The sequence below is a fragment of the Amblyomma mixtum genome, chromosome 1 (genome assembly GCF_055824585.1).
Source record: "Amblyomma mixtum isolate Tamu chromosome 1, ASM5582458v1, whole genome shotgun sequence".
NCBI classification, from domain to species: domain Eukaryota; kingdom Metazoa; phylum Arthropoda; class Arachnida; order Ixodida; family Ixodidae; genus Amblyomma; species Amblyomma mixtum.
In genome coordinates, this window is record NC_143012.1 from 275889948 (window position 1) to 275908390 (window position 18443).

An 18443-nucleotide genomic window follows, 5' to 3' on the forward strand; every position below is an offset into this window, starting at 1 on the left:
TGCGCACGACACGGCCGCGCGTCGAAGCGAAGTGGTAGATGACGTGAAGCACCACGTTCAGGTCCAACTTCTCCTGCGCTACTTGGCTGCGATGAGCGGCCGTGAAGGACGCAGTGGCCCTCCAGAGTGAGGCCACGCACTCGCTGGACGACCTTGTACATACGAAACCACTGCTCGCTTCAACTAACGAATGCCTCGGGGACTGCAAAACCACCGTGCCTGGATCGTATTTATGACCCTGGTCCCACGTTGTAATGAATTCACATTATTAACTTGCATATATTCTGCGCAAATCAGGTTGAATGCTCAAAACGAATGAGCGCACATATGCCTACTCGCACAACCCATAAATTACGCGAAATGAAAGCGTATTTATGTCGATTAATTATACCAAGATTTTCCGGAGAAAGCTGGAGCGTCTTCCAAGGCCAGTGTGCACAAGCGCGAGCACCCAAACAACGCAAGCACACAAGAGTCCTTTCACAACGAATCAAGCGATCAGAACGCGCCACGCAAAAGCCAAGGTCACATATACACGGTGAGAATGATGCAAAACGCCTGCATGACTTTACCACACCGCCTAAAATCCAAGCGCAACCCCGAAATCACACGTCCACGCGTTGACAGAGGCGGATCAAACAAGCAAACGATGCAAAAACGGCGGCTCAAATCCCGTCCGCCAACAATAAACGAAGCCAAGGCAATCCATGGGTGAAAATAACGCTTTGGGCCGGCTTTTCGTTATTTCCACCGGGTAGCAATAACGCTTTGGCTTGGATTTCCGTTATTCTCACCGGAAGTGTCTCCTGCGACCCGGTCGCAATAACGCAAGCGTTATTTTCACCCGTGACGTCGCATCCGGTTTGAAAACTGACGCCACGTCCGGCCATTTTTTTGTTGTTTTTGTCATGTTTGAGCCGAGCTACAGCCGAGCCAAGCATTGCTTGCAGTAGGAGAATGGCTGGACGGTGGGAGGTACGCGCGCTCGTGTTGCCCGTGAGCAATTTCTCTGTTCTTCCTGTCTTTTGGTATGTATACTGTATGTATTGAGTGATTGCCCGTTATAATGCATTCGGCATTTCATTTTGAACTTCCTTGCGCCCGAATATTTTGTGTTTGCAGATCACCAGGACTAGCACTGAGCCCGCTTGCCCGGCAGTGGACACAAAGGCCCTAAAGGTGAGACTCGTCTGTTTTATCCTGAGTTCTGCTCAAAAGCTCAGTGCAGTTCGACAGAAGAGAATATGCGCTGCGTATGTTTTTGTACCTTTTGTCAGCCCGGCCCAACGTAACTTTTGGTCATGTAAAACAGGCATGTTTAGCGTGCGCCCGAAAAAAAGGCGGGAAACTTTTGACAACAGTCCAGTTGAACTAACCGTTTATGCGGTGAGTTTTGTGCGCGGTCCGATTTTTGTGCCCCTGCTAATAGAAAAGTGTATAGATTACTGATTTAATGGTTCATTTTACAGTTGTGTTGCTGTTTATCCATACGAGCCGCTTTCCGAAACAGGGGCACTAATTGCGGCGAGATAAACGATTACGCTTTGGTGTCTGCAGCGCGTAAACATGTTCTTTTAAATTTATTTTCATTTCAGAAAACGGCACTTGAAAAACCGAAATGCAGTTTACTTGTAGGCACGGACCTTCCCGATTCCTGCATCGAGTCCGGCGTTCTCTTGCTGGCGCAGAGGCTGAACAAAATGGGACGATAGAATGCGGAAGCAGCAAAGGCTTTAAGGCGCCACTAGGTGAGCTCTCCACCTCCTGTGAATTTTAAAACTAGTGCTGTGCCACCTGCACTGAGCTTCGGTATTACACGGGGAAGGTGCTTGGACCCACGTAGCTAACGTGATGTCCTTTGATATTTTGGAAGCTTGTGAGTTGCATAAAGCTCACAAGGCACTGTTGCAGTGTGTGACAGGTCATTGGTCAAATGTTTAGGGGAATCCCCCAAGGTGGAGTAGATTTGTAATAAGGGAGTAATTACTCATTGGCATCCACCCGAGCGCAGCCATACGGCTACAAAGGAAAGCTATACAGCTTTCTCAGAAACTTCGTAGTTAAAGAAAAATTCGTCCTGGTCCGGGGTTCGAACCCAGGACCACCGCTACACCGGAGCAGTCACTCTACCAATTGAGCTAACCAGGACGGCAAGCTTATGGTAGGGCGAGATCGAATTGATCAATAACTCGAAGTGGGAACAGTGTTGGTCAAATGTTTAGGGGAATCCCCCAAGGTGGAGTAGGACGAATTTTTCTTTAACTACGAAGTTTCTGAGAAAGCTGTATAGCTTTCCTTTGTAGCCGTATGGCTGCGCTCGGGTGGATGCCAATGAGTAATTACTCCCTTGTGACAGGTCATTGTGGTAATGATGATTATGTGGCCATTTGCTTTGCACGGGTGAGTGGCAGTTTTTCGCCCTGGCTGTCAAGTAGAAAGAAAAAACAAAGAAAACGTGGGAACATTAACTCTCAACATGGCTTTCACCTGCAGACCCCAGGTGAACAAAGCCTGCCTGTATAGTAAACAAAGCAACTCGGCTGTTATGGGTCTAGCAAATTATAATTTTGAAAGTGGGCCTCCTGCTGTGAAACCGGGAACGTTTGTGCCCCTAGCGATAAGCAGAGGCGAGAAGCCATAGGCGAATGTAGGTAGGCCAGGTAGCTGAACGAGGGAGTAGTTCCCATATTTGAAGAACACATGGGAAGACAAGGACGAGGCGTTGTTTGTGTTGTTCCTTCTATGTTTGTCTTTTTTTTCCCCCACAAGTAAAAGCCGATATTTGTTGTAGTTTCACTTTTTGAGGCAGCCAAAAGATAGAGCACAGGGATGACTCACACAGCATTAGTGTTTTCGTTTCGTTCCTACTGTTTTGTGTACTTGCACCTCTTGACCTCAAATGCGGCATTGTCATGATCTTACGTGGCGCTATGCTGATAAAATATGTGTGCGGCACACCTATGGGTGTGTGGCGTTCAGGTTCAAGCACGAACGTAGGGCTTCCAGTGCAGTAGGAATTATGAGAGGAAAAAAAGCCTCAAGGATGGGGATGGGCAGTGTAGCTCTTCAGTTTGCTTTTTGTGAAAAATTCTGTGGCAGGAGGTTACATGTCAGCCCACCCCTTATGTAATGCTGCCTTTGGGCCATTGAGGTACAGATAAACTGATAAATAAACAACAAAAAGTAGTTTCTGTTCAAACAGTATAATTTGCAGCTTTGGTGGAGGATTTTCTGTGGCCCCTTCAGGGAGTGTTTACCCAGAAATTGTAGTTATTCCTTAATGCCTCTTGGTCCGAAGAACCAAACAGTAATCAATTGCCCTCATGCCTCTTGATGAGGGAATCTGAGAGGTTGAGGTTAAAATGATAATTTACCATAGCTGTGAACAATAATGGCTGGGTGTATCGCCGGAGAGAACAGAGGTCATCTACTGGACTGAGTGGTAAGAATTTCGGGTTGGTTAAAGCACAGATGGCTTAACATCATATCGCCAGATCTTGCACTGTTGGCGTGTGTGATTGTTGCGGTGTGTGTGGCTGGTGAGCTGTCAACTTGGGTGTGACAGAAGTTGTAAGCTCAGCCAGACATGCCTGTGCTGTTTGAGCTCTGGGCTAGAGCTTTGAGCGAGGCCACTGCATTGTGTCCCTGTTGTACATTTGGCTTTTGTGGTGCTCCAACTTCCTCCTTCCCCCACCTTTGCTCGGAATGTCGCCATGGGAGTGAGAGAAAGTGGTGTGATGTAATTAGAGCAGTGGCATGGCCATAAGATCCATCCGCACAGTACCACTTATAGGTTGTTTGCTGGTTTGGCACCGCCGTCAGGATTGAGGTGAGTTGTGAGTGGGCCACTGTAGAAAATGACATTAGAGCAGCAGCAAACGTGGCACCAATGGTGGAGAGCAAATTTTGATGTCTGTGTTGCCATTGTTGTCAAAGTTATCTGTGAGGCCATCAAGGGCAGCACCTGTTCTGAATGCATCGCATAGCAGTAGATCAGAACTTCACCTTTACACTTGGGTCATGGGCCTCACTGCAGGAGGTGTATCAGTCAGTTCAGATTTCACGTTGAGACGCATCAAATTCAGCAACCTTACTACTCATAAGTACAGTGAAACCTCATTAAGGCGTACCTCGTTGCACTGCAGAAAAACTATGTGCAAAGCGGCAATATGCCCAAACTGAAAGCGGCCTGAATATATCCACTTACCTGGTAAAAAATGATTCCTGATCAATTTTTTAAAATGTGCACTCGAAACCTTTTAACTGCATAGCTACCGTTCAGCCTCGAATGTGGCTTGAGCAGTGTATGTAATCCGAAGGCAAAATAACCGCTGGTCCTTAAGGGTCCTTAAAGAAGGCAATCGTAGCAGGGGGCGGCAGAAAGTTAAATGGGCGGATGAGATAGGAAATTTGCGGGGAATACTGTGGCCGCAACTGGCGAAGGACAGGGTTAGTAGGAGGGAGACATGGGAGAGGCCTCTGCCCTGCAGTGGGCGTAGTCAGGCTGATGGGGATGATGACACTGCCATCCTGCTGCAGAACATCTGCAAAGAGCCCTTTACAGGCAGCGTAGCTGTCAATACTGAGAGCTTCGCCGTGATGTGACACACTGCAGCTTATTTAATTTGGGAAGCAGGCTATCCATGACAGCGTTGGTAATATGAGAACGCAATGAGAAGGGGCTGGACCACAGCTGCACAGTGGCGCAGATCAGCCGGCAACGCAGCAGTGGTAGGTGCGGCGCATGGAGGAAAACTGAAACTGAATGTGACAGTGATAAGCAGTAGCTATAGCAGTGGCACGTCTGCATGGCTAGGGTCGTGGCTGCTCCATACCTCGGCACCATGAGCGGTGGCTCACTCACACTCACACTCATTACCACTCGCACTCACTACTACTCACACACACTCACACTCATGTCCATTCACACTCGCAACCACTCACTCACACTCGCACTCATGACCACTCACAACCACTCACTCAAACTCGCACTCATGACCACTCGCACTCACAACCACTCACTCGCAATCACACTCATGTCCACTCACACTCACAACCCCTCACTCACACTCACACTCATGACCACTCGCACTCACAACCACTCACACGCACTCACACTCATGTCCACTCACAGCCACTCACTCACACTCGCACTCATGACAACTCAAACTCACAACCACTCACTCGCACTCATGTCCACTCACAACCACTCACTCGCACTCATGACCACTCGCACTCACAACCACTCACTCACACTCATTTCCACTCACACTCATACTCATGTCCGCTCACTCGCATTTACGTTCAGTGTACTGTTTCCTTGTTTGCTGACAACGGAGGGGATGAGAGATTTACTGGCGCGGCGACTGCCCTCGTAGCTCCCCCAAAATTATCCTCAGTCGCAAAGATGTGGTGGTGAGCTGCCCAGGCTTTGTCGGGCTATTTGGCCAATTTGCACAGTTTCGATGCTCGAGGAAAGTAGTCACTCATCACGCATATTCCATGCACCGAATGCTATGCACCTGTGCTCCTGCGCTTGCTGCTGAGACGATGATTGCCTGTATAGCGTCAGCAGCTGAGATGCTTAGACAAGTTTTTGAACAGTGTCCATAGGCGTGCGCAGGGTTCTCCATGAGAATGAGCAAAGTTTTAGCGCAGTGCCCCCCCCCCCCCTCCTCCCCGCCCCCCACCCCAACCACCTCTCACCTAGGCCCCTGCCGCCAAAACGGAGAGCAAATATGAGGAATGATTATAAAACATTTATTTCCGTGTGATAGAATTGCTAAATATACAGGATATTATAGAGGTGTAGTTTTTTATTTTAATCTGTAACATCGGCAGAGGAATATAGGGTATAGAGAGGATATAGCGCGGCTGATTTTTTTGACGCTCAAAATGTGAACAAGTGAGGGGCAAGATTCACAATATTTCCAGCGTCTCCACAAGAGGTCTTGTCTCCACCCAGACGAAGACAGTCCTCTTGTTGAAACGTTCGCAAACACCCTGAGGCTTTCCCTCCCTTGTTCACCACGTGAGTACCGGCAGAGGAAGGCAGTCATTGCGTCGCTGAAGCATTGATGTAGCATCGCGCTTCCGGAGTAATTTCCGTTCTCTCTAGACCACAGAAACTATGACAGATTTGTTTTTTAGTTACTGTCACAGCAAAAAAGAAACTGAAAAGATTGCCTCCAAAATGACCTGGCAAGTAAACAGTTCTTAAAACGCAACATCAGAGGTCTTTGGCCGTTCAAAAACCTGCTTGGCGGTAGCACTGCACTGTAAACAACGACCGAATAGGTCCGACAGATTAAATGTATGCGGCAGACTTGGCTATTTGGGGGGAAGGGGAGGGGGGGGGGGGGGGGGCGCACCTCCTTCCCTTGTGCGTGTGCCTATGACGGTGTGCAAGTAATAATAATGAGTTTGCCTTGACAATATTCTTGGATGGTGTCTAATTACCAAGATTTGGTCTTCCTTGGCAATGACGTGTCCGTGACTCTGCATCAACTCATTGGAGTCAAGTGACGATTATGAATACTTTTCGCGGCATGGAAAATGGAGCGTGTTTTTCAAAAGATCGAGTGATTTCCTCACGCAAAGGAAAATGGCTGGAATGGGTCGCAAGTAGAGGATTTCCCCGCGTAATAACGATGCTAGGGGAGGTTGCCATTATCAATCCATTTACAAAACCTACTAAGCTTACTATGTGTGACCGATATGTGTACTGTACATATCTGCAGGCAGTACGTTTTCTGTATTGCCCATAATCCCTGTCTGAAGGAAGTTTTACAAACCAACGCGGTGTTTTTGAGGCCAGTGCATGCGGAGACCACATGCGCATCCGCGTGGTAATAGGGGGTGCTTACTTTGCACCCGATTATTCTCCAACGTCGTTCTCGGAAGAATGCATATGCAGCTAACTTGTTAGCCAATTTGAGCCAATCTGAAATGATATGAGTTTACTGGGAAAAAGCGCCATCCAGAAGTTCTTGGTGGAAATCGTAGTATCTGCGTCAAATGATGCCTCATGCTGTCCATGCAGATATCAGTTAGGGCAAGATTGCTGAAATCGGTGCGTGCCAACAGAAGTTAATGCCCTTGCTGTACACGAAAAATGAACAAAATCGCATTTCACGAGCTCATTTCGGTTTCACTCGCCAAATGCCGAAGATTAGGCGGCACAAATGAGAACCAAGCCTCGCAACATGCAGCGGAAGCTTGTATGCAGTTGTTGACTTGTTAGGAGAAGGTAAGTGACGCCAACCAAGTAAAATACAGAAAAAACGCGACGTTTCGGGACCGGCTCGGCCCCTTCTTCACGGTGTGACTACGGGCGAGCGCAGCTTGGCTTTTTAAGCCCCTGCGTGGAGGACCTCCGGGTCAATGGCCGCAGCCCATGGACATAGGATGAGGGGAGAGTCCCCAGGGAACGATTAACATTCTCTCGTGTTTGCTGAATGTGCCACGACTCGAGTAGAAGCCTCCTACGTGGGTTAGCTTCCGTTTCCAATACAATGGTGCTGTCGAAGTCAATTGGATGGTCACACCCTTCGCAGTGTTCGGCCACAGCGCTGCGTTGACGATTCATGTGACGGACGTCCGCTTTGTGTTGGCTCATCCTTTCCGCGAAGTTCTTCGTTTCCCCTATGTACGAAGCCGGGCAGACGGAACACGGAATTTTGTACACGACGCCCTGGGCCTTTTCTCTGGGCTGCCGGTTTTTTGGGCGGGGGAGAAGGTGACCAATAGAGCTGGTCGGTTTGTGCGTTGCCAGCACCCCTTCTGCCAGCACCCTAACAAGACAGACTTCTGTCGAATGTTTTCTTTTGAGTTGTTGACTTGCCAGGGCAGCCCCCACCTGCTCATATTGCCACCGGCGTAGTTCTGCTTACATGACGCTGACGGGAGCCTATTCATGACCAAAGAAAAAACATGTTTTTTTGGACTACGGGAAGAGCGTGGAGGAGCTTAATATTCAACTTTTTCCTGTGCTGCGAGCACAGTCCAGAGTCGCATATGTCGGCACCCTTCGAACTGTTTGTGAAAAGTTCCTGGCCCCCCTTCCGCCCGCCGCCCTCAGTTTTCTGTTCTCTTCTGGTCACATTTTCGGCTGTGGCGTCGTATGTTTTTTCTTCAGTGCCTTAGCAGCACTCGCTTGCACGATACCTTTAAGCGAAACGAAAACTGTCGTCCTAGCTTGATTCTTATTAACTTTCAGTCGCGTGTACTGCTTTTCTTCTTTATTTTTTTTTCTCGAGTGAAACGGTGACAATACTCAGGCACATTCTATTTTTTATCCCTTTCCCGAGTACATAAAAATTAATTTCGACCTGTACGTCCAACCAATCAAAAAAAGGTCCGGCTATTTGGTTGCCACCTCATATCCACTGCCGAAAATCGCCGAAACGTTTCATCACAGTTGAGTTTCCCTCTCAATCTTGTAGAGGTAAATTACGTTGATGATGATTATTGAAGGGTGCTTGACGTCTTGCAGATTCGATATTGCTCGATCACGTTGCCAGAGGACACTTCTGGAGAGATTAACTTTTTATTACCAATTAATAAAACAAAGAAAGATACAAGCAAGGAGAAAACTTGTTTACATTTGACTGACCAGTAGCTTTACGTGACGAAACCAGCCCTCGGTCCCGCCCAAACACTTGATTTTAAACCGTATGACCCTGCCGTCGGTGGAGACAGTAACCAATCAGGTAACTCCACAAACATCAACCCAATAAATCATTGGGGAAAGGAAAACGTCGCCAATCAACAACTGTAAAAGGACAACACAGCCAAGGATCGACACAGCCAATCAGTTATTTTGGAAAAAAGATAACTCACCTCCACAAACACTGCCCAAATATGTACATTTTCCACCATCAAGATTTCGGAGGTTTCTCCCTTCGTCCCGCGAGCTCCGCAAACATTCTCGATTTCCCACGGTGCAGGTTGTTTCAACCTCTGGTAAACTCAGGTTCGGGGAAAGTCACCTCAAGGCCCATCTGTTGAGTACCGTCACTTACAAACTGTCTTCAAGCCTGTAGCTAGCGTGGCAATGTCCTGTTGACCGCGCCTCAAGTTGTCAACGCGTGCTGCCATATAGACATGGGACAAAAGCTACACGACGAGGATCCGCCTTTCCGCAAGAACGTGCACAGTTGGATGCGACATGGCGTATATGTTCCCGGAGGGTGTTTGACCTTTCCCTTATTATCGGAATCCGTCGCTATCCCGCTCCCCTTATACCGCTGGGCAGCCAATGTGATTCATCCCCCTCCCTGCAGTTGTGCGGAGGGCAGAAAAAAAAAACTCAGTGGACATTCCTTTATCGCGAACCCGGACGCGACAAACAATGCACAGGACCGCGAACTTCACTACCACTATCAGCACGAAACAATAATTTCTGGCGCAAATTAAAACATAAAATATTGCCGTTTTGGATATCTCCTTGGGCGTCAAAGATATTACCAAGCCTGATGCTATGCACACACAAAAAAAAAAATTATAAAAGCCACATGCTTGATTTCCGACGCTGGGCTCTTTAAGTACATGATAGAAACAAGAATCCTCTGGCGTTACCGAAAAGCGCACTTGGTTTTCGCGTCGTTTCCGGGCTTGAGCCGGGTTTGTGCAGTTCAAGACCTGGGATAAAGGAGGTCGGGTTACCGCATGGGTTAGAGCCTATCAACAAATTACGGCCAGACGAGAGCTCTGCAATGCGCACACCTGGGCAAAGAAAAAAAACCGAAGTCCACTGCAGCACCCGAGGTCCCAACTTACGGTAGTTATTGCCGAGCAGCGGACAGTCGTTGTTTCAGCAGTAAGCATTTTAACTCATATGTATACGAGATCGAGCCATGCGGGGAGCGTGGCAAGAGACATATATCTATATTTTCAGGACTAGCAACGCGAAATTCGATAAAGGGTCTCAAAAAACTTGTAGCGGCTCATTGCATCCGCGAAGGGCCTGCGCCCGTGCCAACGGTGAACTACAAAAGCAACGAAAGATTGCCGTTCCCGTGCCAGCGGAATCCTTTCCTTCGGTTGTCCAGACACCGGCATGATGCCTTATGCTGCCTCGAGCGCCTTCAGTAGTGAATATTTTCTTCCCCGCAGCTGTCAACAACATGAAAATAGCTAAGCGGGTATCAGCGTCACGAAACATGGGCGACCGACTTCGCTGTCGCTTCCACCCACCACTCACATCCACTCATTGCCACTCACATCCACTCATTGCCACTCACAACCACTCATTGTCACTCATATCCACTCACAACCACTCATTGCCACTCACGCCCACTCACATCCACTCATCAATCATACCCACTCACCTCTACTCACGCTCACATCCACTCAATCGCATTCGCACTCATGTCCACTCACACTCACACTTATGACCACCCCCACTCACATCCACTCACTCGCACTCACGTCCACTCGCACTCACGACCACTCACTCGCACTCACACTCAGACCACCCACACTCACATCCCCTCACTCGCACTCACACTCTTGGTTACCGACACTCATATCCACTCACTCGCACTCACACTCACGTCCACTCGCACTCACGACCACTCACTCACACTCACACTCACAGACGTGAGTGTGAGTGAGGCGATATGAGTGCACTCATGAGTGAGTGTGCCGACCTATGGGCTGCTCGTACACCAGCACCTGCAAACAGGTTAGTGACGAGCCTCGGGTGTGGTGGGGACAGGCTGGCACCCCGCTTTCCTTACAATGGGAGGGAAGAGTTCTCTCTTTCCAGATGCGTCAAGAAGCTGCAAGTAGGCTAGGCATGTCAGCAACATGTCTTAATATGTCAGTGTGGCGTATGCATTAAAGCACTCATGAACTTTCCTTTTAAATAATATGCATTTTAAAAAAACTGTGCAGCCAGTAGTTTTTTAAACTTTGGCATATCCGTATCTTTACCTTCTCTCAGTATTGGTCACCTGCTACAAAACTGGAAAACTGCTCCTAATGGAATTTTGGCTTGCGGCAAAGACTGTTCCAAAATGCTCGTGGCCATTCCCTCCTCTCCACATGCTGTGTGGTGTGTAATATTCATTTTTCCCATGGGCATTGTCACATATGGCAAGCTGGGTGGTGTGTCATTGTTTGCGTAAGAACTTAAGGGCACTGAGAAATTCCCTAGGCAGCTGCTTGGCCACCCACTGATTTCAAGGTGATTCCACTCTGCTTTTCAATGAATGCTAAATCCTGACGCGATGGTGTCTGCAAATTTTTTTGCCACCTTCCCCCCTCCCCCCCTTTTTTTTGTCTCCTTCTTTTATTATTTTTTTTTCTTGGATGTTGCAAGTGCTGTTTTATGCAAGAAGCTTGAATTAGGAGCTTTGAAAAATTTGATTGCTGGTCTGCACATGATTGTCTCCATGTCCAGGTTTTGCGCCATTTCCTAATCCCTGGCATTTATTGGCACTTTCACTTCATTAAAAGTTTTGTGTGTGTGTGTGTGCTGGCACAAATTTTGGAAAGCTCTTTTTCTAGCGCTTGCAAGTTCCCATATTTTCGTTTTTCATGGGGCTGGAGCTTCATGGCACGTCCAGTCCATCAACTATTCCTTGGCGTTTTGATACTTTGTCCCATTGCAAGGAGCCGCCGCTGCTCTTAACTCTTTCCTTACCACGGGAAAAACGACCATTTTTCACATGTCTCAGACAAAATTTTTTTTTAGAAAAGGTGTGATAGATAAAATTATATAAAATGCATAACAATAATTCAGATAGAATGCGCTTTATAATGAAATTTATTTGAACACATATTCTGCTTGAAATGCTGTGAAAAAAAAATCAGTAAACACAACAAAAAGTAAAAAAGAAGAAAAGTTTTGTGTTTATATGACAATAACTTTCCAAACACTTGTACTAAAAAAATTCTAGAAACTACAAAACAATTCAAATTCTTTCTAAAACATGGCATTAAAGTTTGAAAATTATAACTTGAATAGTTTTCGAGCTAGAATTTTTTTCCTTCATGCCTCTTGAAAAGGCTCGTTTGAGAGTGCCCTTTATATGATTTTTACAGTCCAACAAAAAAAAATTGGAAGGTAATGTTATGCGCCAAACGAAAGCTTGGTAAGCGTGGTTTAAAAAATACAAATCAAAACTTATTTAATTTACGTCAAAAATTCAAACAAAAATATAAAACACAACAAGTATAGATGTGATATTGCGATATATAGTATGCGATAAGTATAGCTGCGATGTAGCTGCAGAATCGAAATCCGACGTTACAACATCTTCGTCCGAGTCACTGCTGCTCGGAGGATCTTGAAAATCAGCTGCAGAGGCTGGAGAATCAAGTGCACCGGGACTCTTCCGAGCGCGCGAAGCGCCCGACCTCGACGCGACGCCATCCTCACCGCGTATTATGTCGCAATAAGCCTATGCTCCAGGGGCACTTCAAAAATGCACGACTGGCGGGGAAATTACCAACTAGGCCGAAAATGGAACTAACCGTCTGAACAACAAACCAGATGCGCCCGCACAAGCGGACAGGAAAAAGAAAGCGAAACTATCAGGCCAACGTTCCGGGATCGGTTTGCGCAGTTACAGCGTCTGAACCAAAATCCGACAATGCAACATCGTCACCAGAGACTCTACTACTCGTAGCATAGATAATAATTGCAGTCAACGCAGTAGAATTGCGCGCAGCAAGGTTTTTCCGAGCGCGCGCCGTCTGCGCGCCCGACGCCATGCACGGAGCGTCCGCGCCGTACCCTCCGCTTCAAGGGCGTTTCAAAAATTCGCCCGTCGTGGGAAAATTGCTCTCTACGCAGAAACCGAAACTGTAGTCTCTGGAGAACAACTTAGATGGCGCCACATCACCGTAACGGCTACAATGAGGAGCTTCGGTTCGCACAAACAGACCGGAACGAGGAATCTGAACGCACAGGCGAGCGTTCTGGGCTCTCGTTGCCCAGTTTGGGCTTCGAAACAATACCTGATGATACAGCATCGTCGTCAGGGTCTGTGCTAATCGATACATCAAAAATAGGTGGTGCAAACGCAGCGGAATTGAGTGGAACGGGGTTTTTTCGAGCGAGCGCCATTCCCGATGATGACGGCTTGTTCGGAGTGCCCGACGCCGCACACCCAACTTCAAGCGCGTCTCAAAAATTGCCGCATTTGGCAAAAATATAAACTAAACAGGAAGTTGAAGTTTAATGTGTCAACAACAAACCGAATGACTCAGCAAGTCCGTAGCGGCCGCGGTCGCGCTGCCGTAGCGCTTCGAATTTTTCGATCACCGGTGATCGAAGCACAGTGGCGTGGTAAGGAAAGAGTTAAGATGCTTTGTCTCCTTGCTTTTTTTCATAGCCTTCTCCGCAGTGCTCAGGTGCATTTGGGCAAAGTATCGAAAAATGATGACTAGCTTGGCTGGCATTTCTTCTTAGTCAATGAATGCACCATGCCGTCAGAATTTGACGAAATTATGGACATGTACACCGGGGAATCGTTTCAGAAAGTTATCCAGGATTTATATTGTGAAGAAAAATAGTGTAACACGCATAATTTTTGGGTTTGTATACGGCAGATTACATGAACCAAGAACAGAATAGCAAGGTTCTGCTATATTTCTCTGAAGGGCTGTGATGGCTTTACAGGGTGTGAAGGACTGACTGAAATTAACGCAGTGGTCTGCCGCAAGTTTCAGCGGTACTTTGAGTGCCCAGCACACGGTCTGTTCTCATTGGTGTGGCATATTTTTGCTTCTAACGTGTGAGGCATGGCAGCCTGTCTGTTTTGGGTGTCTTTTTCTTGTCGTCCATGATGTGAGCGTTGTATATACTTGTTCATTCTGTACAGGTTCCCCGACTCGAGAGTAAATTTGGGCTGGTGCATATGGATAGGCATAGCTGCATTCAAAAGTATTTTCTGTGGAATAAGCCGTAGTCATAGCAATGTGCAGAATTCATGCACTTTCAGTGTACTCATGCAAGGAGCCACGCCACCCTAGCGTGGCATCAAAATCAATCTGAAAATCTTGCTCTCAGGCCTCGTCAATCTTGTAGGCCATTGCAGAAACAAACAGAGGCTAGTTTCTCTCTGGTTCTAGCTGTAATGAGATCATTAAAAGCTGATATTTTTTATGGAAATCTCTTGGTGCTTGTCTCATGGCATTGCTGCTGTCGAAAGGGATGCCAGTGTGAGCACAGGGTGCCTTCATTGGAAAGGCAGGAAACGGCAGTACTTTTCACTGATCGAAAAATCAGCCTTTGGCCTTTGAAAACCTGAAATAATCTCTGGCAGTACAATGAGCAGTTTATGAATCCCCTGAAAGCATGCGGAGTGTTTCGTTTAGATAATTTTCCAGCATTTTCTCAAAGTGGTGCTCTTTGTTTCTTCTGTAAAAGCACATATGGCCACCACTCTTATGAACCATTAAAGGAGAGCAGAAACTTGTGAGCATAATTTTAAGAAACTTCCAAATCTAAGAGCCCAGATCACTGAGGCACTTTTCGTCAGGCGAGAAGGAAAACAGCTGCCGAAATTGCTGCACAGATTCCGAATTGAAATGTGCCAGCATCTGTGGGCCCGTTATGGCTAGGGATTCCAATGTGGTGAAACCCATACACAAGAGTTAAGCGGGCCATGTCCCATCAAGAATGGTGCATCTTGGACAGCATTCCACGGTTGGAGCTGTCTCTAGGTGTCACGAGGCAGCGTGGAAGACGTAGTCTTGTTAAAGCTCTCACTTACGTTGTAGCTTGAGCTGCTGTTCATTGATTTTTTTTTGTGTAATCTTTTGTTTCTCAGCAGTGTGCCACATCACGTCTTTTCAGTGCGAACTGTGGCAAGAGCATCTCCACTTGCCAGCTTGGAAATTCAAGCTGTCAGGTTTTTCCCTACACACAGTTATGCTTTAGGCAAATTTTACCATTCTACATGATTTCCCCTCATTCACTGAGATGCTCAATAAGCATTAGGATGTGATAAATTATGAGAAGTAAAATATTTGTGTGGAATATTCCGTTTCATTGCTGCATTTTGAGGAAACATGTTTTTATTGTAATTTTAACTATCTGTATTGATATCTGAACTACTCTAGAATATTCAGTTGTATTTGCTGTGAATTTTATTGCTATTATCTGCTTCAAAATGAAAAAATTGATGTTGCCACGCACCTGGTAGAGAACATCAAATGCTGGGAAGAATAAAGAAAAGTGTAGCCACCTATAATAAAGAGATGGACTTCGTAAAAGGAGCTTTCTCAAACAAGGGAAGCAAATCTCTTTTCAATGTAGCTTCATTAATTTTTTTCTGTGAATTGATCATGTAAACTGTCCATTAATCGCCACTATGTTTCTCGCTTCGGCCGTCGGGAATTCAAAATGAGTACCTTGCTGGACACCCAGTTTTAATTTTCTTTGTTGAATGGTTCAGCTCGCCTAGATAGCATATTTAACTCAGGAATGCATTTAACTGCTACATTTTAGTCTTTTTGTCCGCATATTTTTGTTATTCCATGCACACCGCAAGGAAACTCGACTATGTAAACCACGCGGAAAGGTATTTGTTTGAGGGGGATTAGATTCTTATTTTATGTGCAATGTGGATAGCAGCAATGCACTGCACTGGGTGCATTTCATCCAATGCAAGCAGATGCTGCTTTCAGTTGGCATCTAGATCACAAGGCCTTATCCAAGCTGCAACGGGAACAGGAGCGTTGCTGAGAACTAGCTCTAATTTCATACGCAGCAAAGCACAAGGAAAGCAAATATTTATTTTAAAAATGCATTGTACAAAACAAATTTTATCTGCTTATGAATGCACAATATACTCGCGAGATCACCAAAAAGACTCCCAGAAATTGTTGCACCCTTTTATCCTTTTGGAATGGGCGGAGTGTTCCAAAGCTAAATACAACGCTGAAATCACGTATTCGGACTGAGATCGTCCCAAGTGAGCTGCTTGGTTTCAGAACTCGACGTTGCCCCTCACCCACTTGGCTTTGTTAAGCATATTGTAGTACCGGTCGGCAATTCGAAAAGCCCTGCTATGTACAGCATGTGTACGAGAGCAGACGACGCAGCAGTCTCTTTGTTACTTTTGGAGCCCGCGTGACCAGGGTTGCTGCTCTTGGGAGTGACGTCATAACACACCCCGGCGCTCAGAAAGCGAAACCGCTCAGTATAAGTAACACGGTAATAAATTATTTATAGTGCATATATGAATCGTGCAGCATGTATCATGTGTATGTGCCCTGGGGCAATGCAATATTTGAAACAAAGACGCCAACCAACAATTTGGTGTCCCCCCTATTTTAAGGTTTTGGGTTTAGCATATGGAGCTTTTGACCTCCTGTGTGCCAGCGTCGGAAGCCGCAAAAGGAAATGCGGCAGTGTTGTGGGTTGGCCAAGCTTAACTGCCAAGACTTGAAACCTGATAATTTCATTCTCTTAATTAGTACTGGTCTGACCCAGTGAAAACCTTCCGTTGTTTGTCTTGACTATTTTCATTCTCTCTTGAGCTCTGTGCACACTACTTTTTGTGTGTGGTTCTTCCAGCACATCTTCAACTATGTTGCTTTTATCCTTTTTTTTTTTTAAGATCTTTCAAATGTCCATGCACAAGGCCACTACAGGAGTGCGTAGGCTGCTGCGATAGCCTGTTGGGCGATGTTTAACAGTACCTTTTGCTGGGCTAGTTGGTGTGACATTGTGTTCAGGAAAGTAAAAACAGCACTAAATTCTACACAAACCACACAGAAAGACTGCAGCGCCCGTCTTGTCCGTCCTTCTGTGGTTTGTGTAGAATTTAGCACTGTTTTTACTTTCCTGAACACAATTGGGAGATGTCCTTATCTTTTTCTCTCTTGCATGCATTCCATTTTTTTGTGTGTGCATTTGTTTGTGGGTTTCTCCTGGTGGTTTATTAGTTGCATTTTACTTTACTTTTCTGAGCTTGCCCACTTTTGTTTTCTCTTTTCATGGCATCCAACCCTGCATATGGCTGACACTAGGGGGGAGACTGCAGCAACCGACCTTGCATGACGCAGCATTCTCTGGTCCAAGGCACCTATTCATCGTTCCAGGCTACTGGCTCAAGAACGTGCTCACAAGGCTGCACCTTGGCCTACAAGCAGAATGACAATATACCCATTGCTGCCAGAACTGCTGTACCAAATAAAGTATTCCTACCAACGTGCCTTGTCGGTGATTAATGAAGCATATGAATAGATTACTAACAACTTGGTTGGCCCTATAGAAAAATCATGCTACAAAACAGTCGGTTGAGACTATACCCAGCCTCCACATTGTTTCCTCTGCAGAGCCGCATATTGCCTTTCTGTTTATGCCCCTGCAGCAGAAAATGCTGCACAAAGTTAATGAGGAAAAGAAATTTCACTGACAAGCTGCCTTGAGACTTCTGCTAGAAGGGTACTGAAGCCCAGTGAAAATGTAGATCAGGTAATGAATGTTCGTAGGTGCTGCACGTGTACTTTCGATGCATAGGAGGGACCAGTTTCAACTTTTTTTTTACAGGTAGGTAGCACCTTTTCTGATTGCACCAACCCTTGATGTGGGATGCTTCTGCCTATACCACCACCTCATATAGCACTGACAGTGCTAGGAAAGCTCTTGCTGAATGTTAATCTGGGTGCTTTTAACTGAATGGTCTTTGTAGGTATTTCAAAAAGGTGAGGCAACCATCCTAGCACTACTGGGGTTCCAACCCACTGCAAATGAGGCAGATTCTGTAGCGCTTGGCTCTCGCTGGCAGTTAGTGAAATTGGTATCTCCCGAAACTGCACTCTGAAAGAGCGTAAAGAAAACTCTTCCACGGTAATTCATGCCATCCAACATGATATGGAAAACATCACGTGGCTAGTTCATCCATTGTTTTCAGGTTCAATACATCTGCCAATTTCTATACGGTAGCTTCAGTCTGTTGCAAACTACATTTCTCTTGAAGGCAATTTTTGAGCAGGAATTGGGTTTCACCCAGTTTTCATGGTGATGCTTTGGGCGCACAAACTGTGTAATGTTGGTCTTTGCCTGTTAACAAAGGGCCCTAAATGATAAAAATTATATTTGGTAAATTCGATTTACAGTCTTCTCTTACCGTTTCTGACCTATCTTTCCTCAAACAGAACAGTGGCTGATTGAATTCGCATCACTTGTTAATGTCTGATTTAATTTTTTTCTTGCTCTAACCTTTCTTAGCTGCTATGGGCCATTATTGCCCGAGAGGTATGTAGGGTCCCAGACAACACCAAACGTCCTGAGGACGTCCTCATATGGTCAAAACGTCCTCATCCCGAACAGGACATTCTCAATACTTTTTGAGTGCATCACAGCAAAATATCCTCATAAGGATGTCCTCAGTTTGTACTTCGCGGAACGACTGGATCCAGGACGAAAATTTCTCAAATGTCCTACAAACGTCCTATCCCAGGACAATATTGTGGCA

General features: G+C 46.3%; 1 long non-coding RNA gene across 4 annotated transcripts; it reads left to right on the forward strand.

Moving 5' to 3' along the window:
- The first annotated feature begins 932 nt into the window (after positions 1 to 932).
- LOC149371765 (uncharacterized) lies at positions 933 to 17173 on the forward strand. Of its 4 annotated transcripts, none has more exons than XR_016286922.1 (4): positions 942 to 996; positions 1123 to 1179; positions 1596 to 1748; positions 16993 to 17173. It is a non-coding gene; the product is annotated as an uncharacterized LOC149371765 (long non-coding RNA). The 4 variants fall into 4 exon arrangements; XR_016286923.1 differs by lacking the exon at positions 16993 to 17173 and adding an exon at positions 10949 to 13098; XR_016286924.1 differs by lacking the exon at positions 16993 to 17173 and having other exon boundaries at positions 933 to 1028; positions 1596 to 2015.
- Positions 17174 to 18443: the final 1270 nt, after the last annotated feature.